This window comes from Hyperolius riggenbachi, chromosome 6, assembly GCF_040937935.1.
Source record: "Hyperolius riggenbachi isolate aHypRig1 chromosome 6, aHypRig1.pri, whole genome shotgun sequence".
NCBI lineage: Eukaryota > Metazoa > Chordata > Amphibia > Anura > Hyperoliidae > Hyperolius > Hyperolius riggenbachi.
The window spans coordinates 350,295,032-350,314,051 of NC_090651.1; the positions used below are offsets into that span (position 1 = coordinate 350,295,032).

The following is a 19,020-nucleotide window of genomic DNA, read 5'->3' on the forward strand; positions in this document are numbered from 1 at the left end:
CCGATGGCAAAACAGAAGTAGTTCTTTATTCAATGAGGAAGAGTTGGTCAGGCTTTTATCGCTGATTGTGTCTGTTCGGGAGAGATTTCCTTGTAGCCGAGACACTAGCAGAAGAGGAAAATCCAAACGTTGGACAGACGTCCCCCATTGGGAGATTTTACCCACAAGTCTTGTGTCAGTGACAAACACAAGAAGTTTGGGACTGATCTCACTTGGTGGACTAGTGCCGACCAAAACAGGAAATAAAAAAGAACCTCCCAACAGGGACACAAAACAGAGATAAAGAACTGACTCTGACCCTCTCCAATTTAAACAAAACTATAGAAGTAAACATCAGTCTTGAGTTTAATAAAAATGACATCTACGAGGTTCTGTGGAATTTGAGGTACCAGTAATGATTTGGAGTCACCAATGTGCAGCTGCCCAATAAGGGGAGATCCCTGGACTGGTGACATAACTGGCCATCTGCTCTAGCCTGGATCTGTCCAACATCATTCACTGCTTTTACCTGGGTCATATCAGAACATAAGGGATTGATGGAGAGCATAAAGCAGTAACCACAGCACTCGCCTTTTTTGTAATAAATCGATGCATCCATCGGCCTCTCCACATTTGTCTCCTCCTGTCTGCCTGCCTCTCCTCCTCCGCCAGTCTCTCCCCCGCCTGTCTCTCTGCTTCTGCCTGTCTCTTCTTGTCTGCCTGTCTCTCCCTGTCCACCTGCCTCTCTCCTTATGCACCTGTCTCTTCCCTCGCCGGCGGCCTATCTCTCTCCGTCCGCCTACCTCTCCCCATAGCCTGTCTCTTCCTCTCCACCTGTCTCTCTGCATCCGCCTGTCTTTCTTCCACTTGTTTCTTCCTGTCCGGCTGTCTCTCTGCGTCAGCCTGCCTCTCCCCATCCGCCTGTCTCTTCCTTTCCACCTGTCTCTCCCCGTCTGCCTGCCTCTCCCCATCTGCCTGTCTCTCCAGACCCACCTGCCGCTCCATCAGACTGTCTTTTCCTGTCCGCCTGTCTCTCCACATCCGCCTGCCTTTCCTCTGCTTTTCTCTCCCTGTCCGCCTGTCTCTCCACATCCGCCTGCCTCTCCCCATCAGCCTGTCTCTTCCTGTCCGCCTGTCTCTCCACATCCGCCCGCCTCTCCTCATCAGCCTGTCTCTTCCTGTCCGCCTGTCTCTCCAGATGTGCCTGCCTTTCCTCTGCATGTCTCTTCCTGTCCGCCTGTCTCTCTGCATCCGCCTGTCTTTCCTCCACCTGTTTCTTCCTGTCCGGCTGTCTCTCTGCGTCAGCCTGCCTCTCCCCATCCGCCTGTCTCTTCCTTTCCACTTGTCTCTCCCCGTCTGCCTGCCTCTCCCCATCTGCCTGTCTCTCCAGACCCACCTGCCGCTCCATCAGACTGTCTCTTCCTGTCCGCCTGTCTCTCCACATCCGCCTGCCTTTCCTCTGCTTTTCTCTCCCTGTCCGCCTGTCTCTCCACATCCGCCTGCCTCTCCCCATCAGCCTGTCTCTTCCTGTCCGCCTGTCTCTCCACATCCGCCCGCCTCTCCTCATCAGCCTGTCTCTTCCTGTCCGCCTGTCTCTCCAGATGTGCCTGCCTTTCCTCTGCATGTCTCTTCCTGTCCGCCTGTCTCTCCACATCCGCCTGCCTCTCCCCATCAGACTGTCTCTTCCTGTCCGCCTGTCTCTCTGCATCCGCCTGTCTTTCCTCCACCTGTTTCTTCCTGTCCGGCTGTCTCTCTGCGTCAGCCTGCCTCTCCCCATCCGCCTGTCTCTTCCTTTCCACCTGTCTCTCCCCGTCTGCCTGCCTCTCCCCATCTGCCTGTCACTTCCTGTCTGCCTGTCTCTCCAGATCCACCTGCTTCTCCATCAGACTGTCTCTTCCTGTCCGCCTGTCTCTCCCCATCAGCCTGTCTCTTCCTGTCCGCCTGTCTCTCCACATCCGCCCGCCTCTCCTCATCAGCCTGTCTCTTCCTGTCCGCTTGTCTCTCCAAATGTTCCTGCCTTTCCTCTGCTTGTCTCTTTCTGTCCGCCTGTCTCTCCACATCCGCCTGCCTCTCCCCATCAGACTGTCTCTTCCTGTCCGCCTGTCTCTTCCTGTCTGCCTGTCTCTCCACATCTGCCTGCCTTTCCTTCGCTTGTTTATTCCTGTTCACCTGTCTCTCCGCGTCCGCCTGTGTCTTCCTGTCCACCTGCCTTTCCCCAGCCGCCTGCCTCTCCACATCCGCCTGTCACTCCCCATCCGCCTGTCTCTCCCCTCACTGGCGGCCTCTGTGGCAGGTTCATTCTTGGCGTTCCGGCACACAATAGCGGACTCTGTTTCCAGGCGATGCTCGGTGGAGAGAGAAGTGGGCCAGCAGGCGGTGTGAGGAATGCAGAGAGGGGTGGTGACAGACGGGGACCTGCAAGACACCTCCGCAGCAATGTCAGCGCTGTCACTTGTGTTTCCTGAGAACGGATCCCTGTTTCCCAGCCGGCTCTCGCTACAGAATATTATACTGAGACCCATAAATCTGTCGTGCCGCCCTGTTTCCACCTCTGCAGCTCAGACGCTTCTGGTTTTATTATGTTTTTGCTGCTGTTACTCTGTGATTTCTGTATGGAGCTTTATGGGGGGGTCAGGAGGGAGGGGAGCGGTGCTGTGAGCAGCCTGTTATAGCCCATTGAAAATACATGTATTGTGTGCCTTACTGTGTATCTGTGTATTGTGTTTCTTGCCGTCTAAGCGTGTATTATGTTCCTTGCCGTGTATGCGTGTATCATGTGCCTTGTCGTGTATGTGTGTATAGGGTGCCTTGCCGTGTATCGTGTCCCTTCCCATACATGCTTGTATCGCACTCCGCTGATCCCCACTAGCCTACAGGGGGTGTGTCTGTGACTTGAGTGGGGAAACATAACTCTCCTGAAAAAACAGCAGTCTCCAGACTGACACAAGGCAAGATGAACAGTTCCGCTGCTACATGGTGAAGTTTGGTTTACTAGCCTGTAGTGTCGCTGGTAGATAAGGTTGTTGACTGTATAATACACAACATCCACTTTTTGTGAGATCTGCCTGTCGGTTGCACCATGGCAAACATCGGGCAGTGTCAGTTACCCGGTTCAGTTTCTCAGTAGCAGAATATTGTCCGGAAGCTCTGATGTGATCATAGTTCACTGGGTGAGGTGTGTATTGTGTACAGATCTTACCGTGTAAATCATTACTCGAGATTACAGCCTGGCTCCACCCAAATCCGGTATGTTTGTCTTATGATCCACCTTGCCACCAATCGGGGTAAAGATCCATTGTGATCAGGTGTTCTGAGCTGCGGGGGGGGGGGGGGGGGGGTTGGGTCTCTGCATTGATCTTAGAGGGCTTCTTTTACTGAGGCTGGAGAACATCGCAGATACACAAACTCAGACTGGACTTAATATTTAAATATTCTGGTATTAGCTGGAAAATGTTTCTTTGTCTGTATATCGCCATGATTATTTTATTATTTATTGTATTTATAAAGCGCCAACATATTACGCAGTGTTGTACAGTAGATAAAGGGGTTGGCATAACAAGTTAGGACATACAAGGTCCTCTTCCCCTGCTCTGAAGATTGCCATTCCTCATCCCCTAGTCTGTAGATTGCCATTCCTCTTCCCCACCTTTTCTGTAGATTGCCATTCCTCATCCCCTAGTCTGTAGATTGCCATTCCTCTTCCCCACCTTTTCTGTAGATTGCCATTCCTCATCCCCTAGTCTGTAGATTGCCATTCCTCTTCCCCACCTTTTCTGTAGATTGCCATTCCTCATCCCCTAGTCTGTAGATTGCTATTCCTCTTCCCCACCTTTTCTGTAGATTGCCATTCCTCTTCCCCTAGTCTGAAGGTTGCCATTCCTCTTCCCCACCTTGTCTGTAGATTGCCATTCCTCTTCTCCTCGTCTGTAGATCGCCATTCCTCGTCCCCTCATCTGTATATCACCATTTCTCGTCCCCTCGTCTGTAGATCACCATTCCTCTTCTCCTCGTCTGTAGATTGCCATTCCTCTTCCCCTCCTCTGTAGATTGCCATTCCTCCTTCCCTCGTCTGTAGATTGCCATTCCTCTTCTTCTCATCTGTAGATGGCCATTCCTCGTCCCCTCATCTGTAGATCACCATTCCTCTTCCCCTCGTCTGTAGATCGCCATTCCTCGTCCCCTCATCTGTATATCACCATTCCTCTTCCCCTCCTCTGTAGATTGCCATTCCTCTTCTCCTCGTCTGTAGATCGCCATTCCTCATCCCCTCATCTGTATATCACCATTTCTCGTCCCCTAGTCTGTAGATCGCCATTCCTCTTCCCCTCGTCTGTAGATCACCATTCCTCTTCTCCTCGTCCGTAGATTGCCATTCCTCTTCCCCTCCTCTGTAGATTGCCATTCCTCCTTCCCTCGTCTGTAGATTGCCATTCCTCTTCTTCTCATCTGTAGATGGCCATTCCTCATCCCCTCATCTGTAGATCACCATTCCTCTTCCCCTAGTCTGTAGATCGCCATTCCTCTTCCCCTCGTCTGTAGATGGCCATTCCTCGTCCCCTCATCTGTAGATCGACATTCCTCATCCCCTCATCTGTAGATCACCATTCCTCTTCCCCTCATCTGTAGATTGCCATTCCTCTTCCCCTCGTCTGTAGATGGCCATTCCTCGTCCCCTCATCTGTAGATCGCCATTCCTCTTCCCCTCCTCTGTAGATCGCCATTCCTCTTCCCCCTCCTCTGTAGATCGCCATTCCTCTTCCCCTCCTCTGTAGATCGCCATTCCTCTTCCCCTAGTCTGTAGATCGCCATTCCTCTTCCCCTCCTCGTCTGTAGATCACCATTCCTCTTCCCCTCCTCGTCAGTAGATCGCCATTCCTCTTCCCCTCCTCGTCTGTAGATCGCCAGTCCTCTTCTCCTCGTCTGTAGATCGCCATTCCTCCTTCCCTTGTCTGAAGATCCCCATTCCTCTTCCCCTCGTCTGTAGATCGCCATTCCTCTTCCCCTCGTCTGTAGATCATTGTCCTCCATCTCTCCATGTGTTTAGATCATTAGTCCTCTTCCCCCTTCATCTGCAGATTATCGTTCCCCATCCCCCCTGTGTTTAGATCATCGTTCTCAGTCTCCTGTCTGTGTCTCACCAGCGGGATCCGGATAGACGGCCAGTAACCGTATGGCGGACAGAAGGAATCTTCTACTTTGTGCCAGCAGGACATAGCCAGCGGGTTGGGACTGTCTCTGGAATTGTTTGTCTTGAAGCCGGCAGACCGCGCAGGTTCAGCTATTTCCTGAGCTCTGCGTAACGGAGATGAATTTAGGCAGATCTGCTCATTTCCTGGCGGTATCCCAGGATAGGCATGGAGGGAATGCGGGGAGGTAGCGGAATATCTAGGGGTCCCCCTCTTCCTGCCGCATGCATGGGGGGGGGGGGCACACAGCGGATTGATGTCTCGCTCTCTCTGCAGAAGCCTGGAAATTAACGACGGTTTTATTGAATCCAGATTGTGCGCGTCTGATTGTTGGCGGGGAGAATTGGAGGAGCGCGGAGGTCAGAGTCACAGGGCCGCGGTGAATGGGGCAGCAGACAGGCTACCGGCAGGTGTCCGCACACCCCAGGGCTCGCCCATTTATGTTCAGCTATGCCAGGAATGGCCGATATTCAATGTATAGACCCCCATCCAGGAGAGACCCGCTCTGCCCAAACCAGAGGGGAAATATCTAATGCTAACCGAAGATGAATTGAGAGGAATAATAAAGATGAAAGGATCTGGAACAGCCGGAGTTTCCTCTTCCCAAAGAGCCGAGAGGAGAAAGAAAATGAAATATTTAAAGGGCCCCTCTATTCTATCTTAAAGTATGAAAGACATTACAGTCAGCAGAGATCCAGCATTTACCTTCCCCAGAGTGTTTGTGCTGCTCCGAGTCAAAATAAACTGCAGCTGTTATAATGCGTTCTACACTCTGAGGCCTGGTGCACACCAAAACCCGCTAGCAGATCCGCAAAATGCTAGCAGATTTTGAAACGCTTTTTCTTATTTTTCTGTAGCGTTTCAGCTAGCGTTTTGCGGTTTTGTGTAGCGGTTTTGGTGTAGTAGATTTCATATATTGTTACAGTAAAGCTGTTACTGAACAGCTTCTGTAACAAAAATGCCGGCAAAACCGCTCTGAACAGGCGTTTTTCAGAGCGGTTTGCGTTTTTCCTATACTTAACATTGAGGCAGAAACGCATCCGCAATCCAAAAAATGCCTCACCCCGGGAGTATGCGTTTCTGCAAAACGCCTCCCGCTCTGGTGTGCACCACCCCATTGAGATACATTGACCAAGCGTATCCGCAGCCGCAAGCGGCTGCAGAAACGCTGAAAAAGCCGCTCGGTGTGCACCAGCCCTGAAACCTGTTTATTAACAGCCTCTCAAGGACTCGTTCCCAGCGCATGCATCAGAGGCCTTTACTCAATTCACTTTTTCTCCTGCGGTTTCTCCTACGTGATATTTTCCCAGCTTTTCAGCAAAATGCCTTCTAAGCCACCAGCAAGCAAGCAGATACTCAAATAATTTCAATGGTACTTTTTCACCAACTTTTTGGCCTGGTGCACACCAAAACCCGCTAGCAGATCCGCAAAATGCTAGCAGATTTTGAAACGCTTTTTCCTATTTTTCTGTAGCGTTTCAGCTAGCGTTTTGCGGTTTTGTGTAGCGGTTTTGGTATAGTAGATTTCATATATTGTTACAGTAAAGCTGTTACTGAACAGCTTCTGTAACAAAAACGCTGGCAAAACCGCTCTGAACAGGCGTTTTTCAGAGCGGTTTGCGTTTTTTCCTATACTTAACATTGAGGCAGAAACGCACCCGCAATCCAAAAAATGCCTCACCCCGGGAGTATGCGTTTCTGCAAAACGCCTCCCGCTCTGGTGTGCACAACCCCATTGAGATACATTGACCAAGCGGATCCGAAGCCGCAAGCGGCTGCAGAAACGCTGAAAAAGCCGCTCGGTGTGCACCAGCCCTTTCATACTTTTTTTCAGTGGCAGAGTGCTGAAAAATTATTTTAAACAGAGGATGAAAAATTGAAGTGAAGTGAATAAGGGGCTGAGTGCAGTCTGGATACCGCAATGATGTGTTTCCCCGCCTACAACTAACTCCATGGAAGTGTTCCCGCTGAAGTGTTTGCATGCTACACACATCTGTCCACGGAAGCACATGCATGTTCATGCCATAGATATAGAGCTTCAGAGTGTAAGCACACTAAGGGCTCGATTCAGTAAACCGTGCTAAGTGTTAGCACGCCTGTGAAAAGTTTAGGCGTGATAAATTCACATCGCGCGCAAAGTCCCGCGCGCCAAACTTTGCGTGCACAGCCCGGTGCACGTAAAACGTCGCATCACGGTGCGCCGAAAACGACGCACCCGATGCGCCTATAAGGTCGCATTGGGTGCGACTTTAACGTCGCACCATGTGACGTTAACGCAACCAATGCGACCTTTTAGGCGCATCGGGTGCGCCGTTTTCGTTTTTTGTGCGCGATGTGAATTTAGTAAACGGTGCTAACCCAGTTAGTCTTTAGGCGTGCTAACTGGGTTAGCACCGTTTACTGAATCCAGCTCTAAGACTATCAACATGGAAAAATGCAAACCAACACAGGAGAACTTACCTTGTTACATGGTTCTTAGAGACTCCAAGACTCCGGAGAGACTCCAAGACGAGTAATTAGGTGTTTTTTTTACCTACCCGGGGATTCATCCAGCCCCATAAGCACAGATGCGTCCTTCACCGTCCTCCAGCGATCTCCCGTTCAGCCGCAGTGAGCACTGGTAACAGGTTCAGTGGAAGCCAATCTGGATCTTCTGCGCATGCGCAGACCTACTGCATGCGCAGTAGACCCAGAATGACGTCACTGAGCCCGTCACCGTGGCTCGCCGCGGCTGAACGGGAGATCGCAGGAGGATGGCGAGGGACGCACTCGTGCTTATGGGGCTGGAGGAAGCCCCGGGTAAGTAAAAAAACACGTAATTACTCGTCTCTGAGTCTCTTTAATCCTGAAGCGAAAAAAACCCTGCATGATATGATTGTATGTGTAGTATGAATAATAAACAAAACATTAGTAGCAAAGAAAATTGCCATATTTTTATTTTTAGTTATATAGTATTTTTTTTTTCATAATATTGCATCATTCTGTCACAGTTGCAATTTTAAATCCACCTTCTATAGTTTAAGCCAGTGTTCCCCAACCCTGTCCTCAAGGCCCACCAACAGTGCATGTTTTGTAGATATCCACACAGGTAATCAGTTCTGCTGAGGCACTGATTGACCCACCTGTGCATGTTTGTGGTTTCCTGCAAAACATGTACTGTTGGTGGGCCTTGAGGACAGGGTTGGGGAACTCTGGTTTAAGCTATAAAACAAAGCTGAAAAAAATGACCCTTTGAACTTCCCTGCAGTAAAACCTTATCTCAAGCTGACTCTCACTGTTTCTTGGCTGTTAAGTGCTTCAAACAGAACTGTATTTGACCCAGTGGGTCTAGCTCAGAGAAGCTCTTTTGCATAGATAACAACTGAAGTTATTTTAACTCTTCCTATACTGGAAACAATAGGACACCTTTTCTTTGCTACTAACGTTCTATTTCTTAGCTGTACTACACATACAATTCATTATCTCATAAGTTAATTTTTGCTTCAGGTTTGCTTTAAGGGGTGGGCACAGACTGAATTCCTCTGAGGAGATTGCAGCTTGAAGCTATGCAGGTCTGTGATGTAGACAGTGACTGGTGAGGGGGCTCCTGGTATGATAATGATTGTTGTGCAGGGCTAGGCCCCGGCCTCACTGGCACAGTGTTGGCGGCGTGTCAGCATTCCTGCGAGTGCAGCAAGGTTGTTGGCGGACCCTTTATATCAGCCTCTGCTCTGCAGGTGTTTGACCTCGGCCTGTTTTCCAGAATCGCAGCCCAGGTGGTTGCCGTGTGCCAGATCTCCCTTCACACGCATGTACGTGTTCCTCCCACAATGCTCTCCTCTGCATTAATAACGGCTGTGTGTAAATAAACACTTGAGGCCCCCCGGATGGGGGAGGGGGGGGGGGCTCTGTGCTCTGTACGTGTTGGCAGAGTCTGCAGGGAACTGACCCGTGGGGTTCTGGGAACGGCTATTTTTATGTTTATTTTCTTGCGGTTTGTTCCTGGCCTCCGAGCGCCCTTCTCACCCCGGAACAAGCGGATGGGAAAATCTGACTTTCCTGTGAATTCTGGACAGATTTTGCAGTCCCCCTTCCTGTGGCCGGATGGTTTAACCCTCAGAGGGACAGTTTCACAATCGATATCTCGGAGCACAGGGCGGCTTCATGAAACGCCTTTCCATACGTTTTGTAGACATATCTGTGTGGGGAGAAGTCTCAGAAGCTTATCACGACCGAAACCGTCAGGCCTGATAACAAGTAATAAAATATCTGGATTGTTAGTATAACCGGCAGTAATTCCATTCCTCCCTCTGTCAATGGTTATCGACTTACAGCACTTTACACAATGACATCATGATGGGGAGCTGTGCTGCAGGAGATGTCAGTGCTTTATAATAATATGGTAGGACATTAGACTATGACTATGCTCCTTGGAGGACAGCCAGTGACATGACTATTTTACTCTGTAAAGTGCTGTAGAAGATGTCAGTGCTATATTGATACATAAAAATAATAGGGTAGGACACTAGATTATGACTATGGTAGGATTAGATTGTGAGCTCCTCCGAGGACAGTCAGTGACATGACTAGAGCGGGTCCACACTAGGTCCGGAAACGTATCCGTGGCTGCGTTTTTCAAACCTGATGAAAAACGGAGTCCCGGATACTAATGTTCAAAGTAGCAGCCAGCCTCACCCAAGTAAAAAACGGATCCGTCTGCGTTTGCGGGGACCCGTTTTCAAAACCTGAACGGAAGGTCCGGATCTGCTGCATTTTCACGCAACGGATCAGGACCACGGATACACGCAGGGGTAGTGAAAGCAATGAGAAAACGCATCTCCAGCTCCACAGGCAAAAAACTGATGTGAAAACGGATAGCCTGAGCTTTATGATTGGCCCAAAAAATCCTCCCACTCCTTCCTAATGATAGAGACGTTTTCTGTCAGGGAAAAACCTGAACGGAAACTGATGCAAAACTGATGCACTTTCATCAGTTTGCAGTACGGTGGGTACTTCCCCTAATCTTCCCCGGATCCGGACTGCAGTGTCCGTCCTGCAACTGTGTCTAGTGTGGACCTAGCCTTATTACTCCATAAAGTGCTGCAGAAGATGTCAGTGCTATATAAATACATAATAATAATAATATGGTAGGACATATGACTATGGTAGGTATTAGATTGTGAGCTACTCTGAGGGACAGTCAGTGACATGACTATGTACTCTGTACAGTGCTGCAGAAGATGTCAGTGCTATATAAATACATAATAATATGGTAGGACATTAGACTATGACTATGGTAGGATTAGACTGTGAGCTCCTCTGAGGACAGTCAGTGACATGACTATGTACTCTGTGAAGTGCTGCATGAGGTGTCAGTGCTATATAAATACATGATAATAATAATACGGTAGGACATTGGATACAGACTGCAGTAAACCTATGACTGGCCGTTTAGCTCTCCTGACATTGGAGTGGAGCGGTGAGTGCTCTGAGAAGCGTTGCAGAGGGAAGGAGAGGAATTTGGAGTGTCAGGTGTGTCGGGTAATTACACGGATTGTTCTGTGTGTGAATCAGAGCGGACAGGTCACCGGTATTCAGGCAGCGTGGGAACCGAGTGACACAACAATCGGGGCAGGGCAGATGAGAGCCTTTCAGTATGTCGGCCAGGGAGGCTTCTCCCGTCACACACGCCAGGAAGGCCGCCACAGGTGCCGGGTCTACAGGAAGCGACGCCGGGAGACGGGATTGCGCTCTCAGAGGTTTTGTGTTACAATTCCAGGCTGCGCAGAGAGGATCCTGGCCTACCTCCAGCTCCAGGCCTGAGAACTCATCCCACCATCCGCACAACTGTCCTGTTACTGTATTTATGAGCTGTGGGCTCAATATCGGGATATACTGATCACTGCCTCAGAGGAACGCTGTCCTCACCTCATCCCCTCGTTACAGCACCCCTATGTCACAACACCCTCATCCTCGTCTCCCTGTCACAGGCCCCCCTCCTTATGTCATCCTTGTCCCCTTATGAGAGTTTGTGTTCCCCCACTTCATCTGTCAGAACCCACCTCCTCATCCTTATCCCCTGCCAGAGCCCCCCTCCCCATCCTCATCCCCCTGTCAGAGCCCACCTCCTCATCCCCCTGGCAGAGCCCCCCTGCTCATCCTCATCCCCCTGGCAGAGCCCCCCTCCCCATCGTCAGAGCCCCCCTGCTCATCCTCATCCCCGTCAGAGTCCCCTCCTCCTCCTCATCCCCCTGGCAGAGCCCCCCTGCTCATCCTCATCCCCCTGGCAGAGCCCCCCTCCCCATCGTCAGAGCCCCCCTGCTCATCCTCATCCCCGTCAGAGTCCCCTCCTCCTCCTCATCCCCCTGTCAGCCCCCACTCCTCATCCCCGTGTCAGAGCCCCCCTCCTCATCCTTATCACACCCCAGGCGAGAGTTGAGGCAATGTAGCGGTACTAATGCCTGGCTTACAGAAACCAATCTGGTGGCAGCTTTCAGCAGCATAGGACAGTTGGATGACTGAATGATGCATTGTGATTGGCTGGAATGAGGCGATTTCCCGTCTGATTGAGGTCTGTCAGTATTATGGGGGGGGGAGGACCTCGTGCAGATGGATGAGTTCCCTCAGATATTAATGTGGAGCGGAAGCGCCTCTTCCCCCTGGTGTCCCCCCCGGTCACCCGCTCTCACAGGACAGGATGCCGCTCGGCCCGCAAACAGGAAGCTCTGAATTGTGTGGGATATCCGATGTGGATGTAATGGAATTTGTACCAGATTATAAGCCTGTGCTGACCAGATCACTCCAATGATGTCCCCCCTCTCACCCCCACCCCCCTCACGTCCCTCCAATAACAGCGAAAGGACACATAGTAACAGCAGATATGGACACTGAATACATATTTTCCAGGAACTCTCATCTAGTTTCCCCAGAAGAATCAGTTCTGGCTCTTTCCCTTCTGTGCCTAGATAACAACTTCTATACTTTGTTCCATATGGAGGACACCATTGTGAATTCCAGGAATTCTATGAATAGCTTGAGTATATATTCCATAAAAGCATGAATCCCCGTTCTTCTTTCCCACATCCCGTTCCCTTCCCCCAGTGATCTGCAAACTTGGCTCTCCAGCTGATAAAAAACTACAAGTCCCACAATGCATTGCAGGGGTCTGACAGCCACAGTCATGAGTCATAAAGGCAAATGCATTGAAGGACTTTTAGTTCCTTAATAGCTGGAGAGCACGGGCAGCACGGGCAGCACGGTGGCGTAGTGGTTAGCTCTCTCGCCTTGCAGCGCTGGGTCCCTGGTTCGAATCCCAGCCAGGGCACTATCTGCAAAGAGTTTGTATGTTCTCTCCGTGTCTGCGTGGGTTTCCTCCCACATTCCAAAAACATACGGATAAAGTTAATTGGCTCCCCCTAAAAAAAATTGGCCCTAGACTACAGTACTTACACTACATAATATAGACATATGGCAATGGTAGGGATTAGATTGTGAGCTCCTTTGAGGGACAGTTAGTGACGATATATATATATATATATATATATATATATATATATATATATATATATATATATATATATACACTGTACAGCGCTGCGTAATATGTCGGCGCTATATAAATACTTAATAATAATAATAATAATAATCACTGCGCTTCCCCTATCTGGACTCACAGGATGCAGGGATGCTGGAAACTACAACTGAGCGTAAAGCTGTGTACGCACATCCAATTAGGATTGGTCAATCATAAGCCAATTTTCCCACCTCCATGTAGTAGGAGGGCCAACAGATTTTGAATAATATGAACATATTGTGCAAGTAAGCTCTCATACTGCACAGAGGTGGTAAAATTGGCTGTTCAAAATTGGATGTGTGTATCAAGCTTAAGGAAAGGTTCTGCCTGAAGACTGAGGTCCTGCCTTTTTGCAAAACTTTTAGATAAAAAAAAAGGTCAAATGTTCACCCACATCAGCGTTTCACAGCGCTACTTTTACTATAAAGAACCCTTCCTATTTAACCGCTCTTACCATAAAGAATCACTTTCTGATCTGAGTATAAGAGTTCCTCCGGCAGCTAGTGGCTTGGAAATAAACAACTTTTGGACTTTAATCTTGGATAGAATGAATCAGTCATTTGAATTTTCTGTAGTGCAGCTGCATCTTCCAGAACTTTCTGTGGTAAGTCAGGCTTCCGACTCTTTGTCTATTCTCAGCTGGGAAGTCTCACCTACCAGGCCCACGGAAGGGGGGGTGTTTGTCACTTGGATGTCTATAGATCTCATGTTTAAATATGAGCAGAGAAGAGTCGGGAGCTGCCGTGAAAACTATAAATAAGATTCATTAGGATGTCTTCCTTTCCTTCCTGCCGCCCTCACAAGCTATGTGCGGTACACAGAGTTCGGGGGGGGGGGGGGGGAGTGTCTTTTCTGAGGTCCAGTCCTGATTTCTGGGGTACAGCAGCTGCCACTCCCGCGCCTTCCGCTTTCAGAGCAGCTGATCTGCACACGTGTCAACAGTCGTCTTCACAGAATGACGCTTTAGTAAACATGGGAGGTGTAAATTCATCCAGTAATGTGTGAAGGAGCCTGTTAGTCACCCGCTTCTTTGCATTGATTTTCCTGCTAGCGAGGCGTCCTGTCCCCTCCCCGGGGGGGGGTGACACCGCGGCCAAACACTTGCCGTGTCACCCGGAGAGACTCCGAACGGTAAAAATAGAAAAGTTCTCGGGGGCGTTTGGTGTCGTTCATCTGCGGCGCCGCTTAAGATACCCACTAACCAAACAATATTCAGCGAAGTATTGGGCCAGAGATCAGATAAATGCGATCAGCTTGGCAGAAAATGAACCTCGTTGATGTCTTAAATCGACTGTGAACGACTGTGAACGGTATATCATCGATCTTTCGATGCACTTTTTATGATCGAATGTAATCGGAAGGTAATTCTCGATTGTTCCCATAAACAGGTAGATTAGGGCATTTTCTCTCTTCAGATACATCCGTAAAATCCAACTTTCGCACCAAAAGACTTTTCGGTTCCAATCGAACAAAGAACCGTTTCACTCTTTTATTTGCCACTAATGTTGTATGAATTACCTGTACTACACATACAATTTATTATATCATACGTTTTTTTCCTCTTCAGTGTCCATTTAACACATTTCAGATGAGTACTCTTTAGAAATAGGTCCCTTTGAGTGAATAAAGGTGCAGCGAATTCCTCTGCCGATCTCGTTTGGTCCCCCCCCCTTCCGCCTCTCCCCCATATACATTCTCTTATAATTTATTCTTTTGTGATTTTTAAACGCAGCATTTGCCGACATCTGATCTCACCCGGCCCGGAGGGAGAGGATTGGCGGATAAAGTTTCATCACACGTGCGGAATAAGAGGAAGGATATTGTGCGAGTTGCCAGTGTTGAAAGGCGTGTGACATCATCGGCGCTGCGTCATCACACCTCTAACGCATGCAACTGTAGGGAGGGTCAATGGCATGCTAATCATTTCAGCTTGCATGCAAGTGTCATACAAATTGCATGCAGGTGGGGACTGGACCAAGAAGATGTGTATGGTGGGTGCATGAAGTGATTGATTAGGGCAGATATGCGGGAGGGGACAGGAAGAGATTGATGGGGGCAAATGTGTGGGGGGCAGGATGGAATTGATCGGGTACTGGTGTGTGTGCGTGTGTGTGTGTGTGTGTCAGGGGGGGGGGGGCAGGAAGTGATTGATCAAGGCAAGGGGCAGGAAGGGATTAATAGGGGGGGGCAGATTTTTGCAGAGGGGATGGGGGGCAGGCAGGGACTGATCGGGGGCAGATGTGTGCGGGGGGGGGGGGGGGGGGGGCACTTTTGTACAAAGCGGGTGAAGGGGGGGCAGGAAGGGGCTGATTAGGGGCAGATGGGGGGGGGGCCTCAGGGGGTATTTCAGGCACTCCTCATTCTTGCTCTTAGGAGTTGGTCACACAGGGATGCTTTGGGTTGCAGTCAGTGGAAGGCTTGTCCTGGGAAGAGGAGCCGGCCAGTCATCCTTCCAGCTGTGTGCTGTGCGTGGGAAGGTGCTGGGGGGTGAGAAGACGTTTACTTATTCTTGACCTTGATGACTAGGCTGCATTATTCACGGGCAGGAGAATGCAGCCTCCCCCTCTGTCCTCCAGGCCCCATACCAAGTGCCAGCGCTGCTCCCCCACAAGACGCACACTCCCGCCTTATCTGCCCGGGGCCTGGCCATGCCATCTCCCTCTACTGTCTTATCTCCAGGAAATAATCACACTTCTGTCCGGAGTGATGTACAGCCGCCCGCACAACTTTCCTGGAATAATCCCAACTCTGGGCCTCGCACAATTCACAGGGGAGGAAGGGGAGGCTGTAGGACCCCTACAGGTGAGGCTTGGGGTCCCCTACAGGTGAGGCTGGGAGACTCCTACAGGTAAGGCTGGGGGTCCCCTACAGGTGAGGCTGGGAGACCCCTACATACATGGGAGACCCCTACAGGTGAGGCTGTTGTTTAGTTTGTCATTGGTCACTGGTGCTCCATTTGTCATTGGTCACTGGTGCTCAGTTTGTCATTTGTCACTAGTGTTCTGTATGTCATTGGTCACTGGAGCTCAGCTTGTCATTGGTCACTGGTGCTCAGTTTGTCATTGGTCACTGGCGTTTTATTTAGTTTGTCATTGGTCACTAGTGCTCAGTTTGTCAATGGTCACTGGAGCTCAGTTTGTCAATGGTCACTGGAGCTCAGTTTGTCAATGGTCACTGGAGCTCAGTTTGTCATTGGTCACTGGAGCTCAGTTTGTCATTGGTCACTGGAGCTCAGTTTGTCATTGGTCACTGGAGCTCAGTTTGTCATTAGTCATTGGTGCTCAGTTTGTCATTGGTCACTAGTGTTCAGTTTGGCAATGGTCACTGGAGCTCAGTTTGTCATTGGTCACTGGAGCTCAGTTTGTCATTAGTCATTGGTGCTCAGTTTGTCATTGGTCACTAGTGCTCAGTTTGTCATTGGTCACTGGAGCTCAGTTTGTCATTGGTCACTGGAGCTCAGTTTGTCATTGGTCACTGGTGTTTAGTTTGTCATTGGTCACTGGTGTTTAGTTTGTCATTGGTCACTGGTGTTTTGTGCGTCATCGGTCACTGCAGGACTTGGACTTGTCCAACTAATGGCCAGGGGTCGGAGGTCAATGCTGGCAGTTTGACTGATTCTCAATAGATCTCTGCTGAAATCTAATAACATTTAAATACAGCAGGTGATCGATCAGTAATAACTGATTGATTTCCAATCAGGGAGGGATTTATCGCTGACATTATTGAGCCATTATCGACCCTTTTATGGCTGGCCTTTGGACTCGGTGCAGGTGATGGATTGGCCATGGCGTTGTGATGAATTAAAGTGGCAGTAATCCTGCTTCTCCTTCCCTGGCTCAGCCAGAATGTTTGGCTCTCTGTATAACAAATTGGAGTCAGGGGTCAGTACAGAGGGGGAGGGGTGGAATTGGCCCCTCTGGGCAGAGGTGGGGGGTGGCTGCTCTCCTCCTGACAGCTGTTTTAGGCCTGTCTTGCCCTGAGGCAGAGAGTTGTTAGGGCTGTTAAGAGTACCTGTCAGGGCCGGAGGATTATCTCCAGTGAAAAGGTGAATTAGTGAATTGTGCTAACCCTTCGCTGTGCTAATTCACCCTTAAAATCACCCCTGTGTTCAGATTTGTCACCTGCTGGCTCTGACCATAGCTGCTCCCCCAGATCCTCATCACCCCCAGGGACGGCTGGATCATCCTGTGCAGACACACAAAGGGATGATTCTCTGATATGTGACGTGGCTATTGTAGATTGTCAGCTCCTTGGCTCAGGCCTCCCACATATGGCGTCTAGAATATGCTGTTGCTGTGTATAATGCTGTAGGCCCCTATCTATATACCTAACTGGCAGCTTTTAAGGTTGTCACGCTGCTATGGGGAGGCGTGTGACACGCTGGGCTGGAATAAGAGCTTACATTGTATTTGATTGAACTTTGCAGCTTTCCAGGCCATTGGGCAGGAATGCAGGTTGGGCAGTGGCTCAGGTATTGGCAGAGGGTGTGGGTGGTGGGTATACGGGGTGTATGGGAGGTTGTATGTGGGGTAGTGTGTAGATGAAGCGTAGGTGGCAGGGAAGGATAGGCTGCAGATGGCAGCAAGCATGGCTTTGTTTAGGTACATCAGCTTGTGGATGGAGAATAGCACAAGGCTGGCTGTTTGGGGGAGGTACAATGGTATGGGGGAAGAAGAAAAGTTAGGGCAGGCTGCTAGATGGGTGGTATATATTGATGTGTTTGGATGGGTGTGTGGGGCAGTAGGGGTAAGGAGACTGTGGGTGAGGGGTATATATTAACGTGTTTGGATTGGGTACAGCAGGTTGGGGTAGGATGTGAGGGTATGGCAGGCTGTGCCAGGATGGTGGGGGGCAGCGCTGGGTGCAAGGTGGGTGGGGTGCAGGGCTCCGTGCCTGGCAGGTGGTGGGCAAAGCTGGGTGCCAGAGGGGGGGACAGAGCTAGGTGCCAGGAGGGTGGCGGTGCAGGGTGCCAGGAGGGTGGGGGTGCAAGGTGGGTGTATATTAACGTGTTTGGATTGGGTACAGCAGGTTGGGGTAGGATGTGAGGGTATGGGGTATGGAAGGCTGTGCCAGGATGGTGGGGGGCAGCGCTGGGTGCAAGGTGGGTGGGGTGCAGGGCTGGGTGCCAGGCAGGTAGTGGGCAAAGCTGGGTGCCAGAAGGGTGGGGGATAGAGCTAGGTGCCAGGCTGGTGGGGGGCATGCCTGAGTGCCAGGAGGGTGGGGGCAGGGCAGGGTGCCAGTGGAGGTTCTGAAAGGCAGTCAGCCAAGCATTGCAGCACACAATGCCCAGGAAGCTCTCCCGGCCGGTCCAGCCTGTATCCTGCCCAGTGATTGGACGGCTTCCCCATACTCGCAGCTGTCAGCATTGCGGGCGGCCAGCACTCGAGTGTTGATGGAGTGGAGAGTTCTGGTGCTTCCTCCATCTCCTCCTCCTCCCCTCCGCAGATGATTCAGAATAGTCTTTCTTCCTGAGAAATCTCTCCACTCCTTTCCCAACTTTCTATTATATAATAATCCGCACGTCGCTTGTCCGCGGCGCACCTGACAAGTCATGTGACGCCTCGCCATCTCTCATCACCTTAACAAAGCCTTTCCTGCCGAGGACAATGTGCGGCTAAAAATGAACCGCATTATAAATTCAGGATACGACTCTTCCCGTTATTGTGTCACACTGTCCTCTAACCGCCCAGTGCGTGCGCAGAAATGTGAATATACCTTCCCACGTGCTCCCGCCGTCCCTCCGCAGATCACAGACAGGCCTCAATCAGCAGAGAAACAAACTGGAGAACTTTCCCCTCTTTCTAAACTGGAGTTCTTCTTTAAAGGAGTACTGTAGGGAAGTAGGGGGAAAAACAGTTGAACTTACCTGGGGCTTCTAATGGTCCCCCGCAGATGCCCTGTGCCCGCGCAGCCACTCACCGATGCTCCGGTTCACTTCCAGAATTTGTGACTTTAAAGTCGGAAAACCACTGCGCCTGCGTTGCCACGCCCTCCCTCCCTCCCGATGACTTCACCACCAGGAGTGTATTGCGCAGTCCCAGTACTGTCTGCGACTGCGCAATACACTCCTGGTGACATCAGCGGGTGCGAGGACACGGCCGTGCAGGCGCAGTAGTTTTCCGACTGTAAAGTCGGAAATTCCAGAAGTGAACTGGAGGCGGGGCCGGAGCATCGGTGAGTGGCTGCGCGGGTGCAGGTCGTCTGCGGGGGACCATTGGAAGCCCCAGGTAACTTCAACTCTTTTTTCCCCCTACAGTAGTCCTTTAAATATTGTTTATATGATACAGTGCATTGTAAGTGACC

General features: G+C 50.4%; 1 protein-coding gene across 1 annotated transcript in view; it reads left to right on the forward strand.

Annotated features, from left to right (window-relative positions):
• EPHA2 (EPH receptor A2) overlaps window positions 1–19,020 on the forward strand; it is a 56,743-nt gene that overhangs the window by 17,909 nt on the left and 19,814 nt on the right. The gene's annotated exons all lie outside the window — the stretch shown is intronic.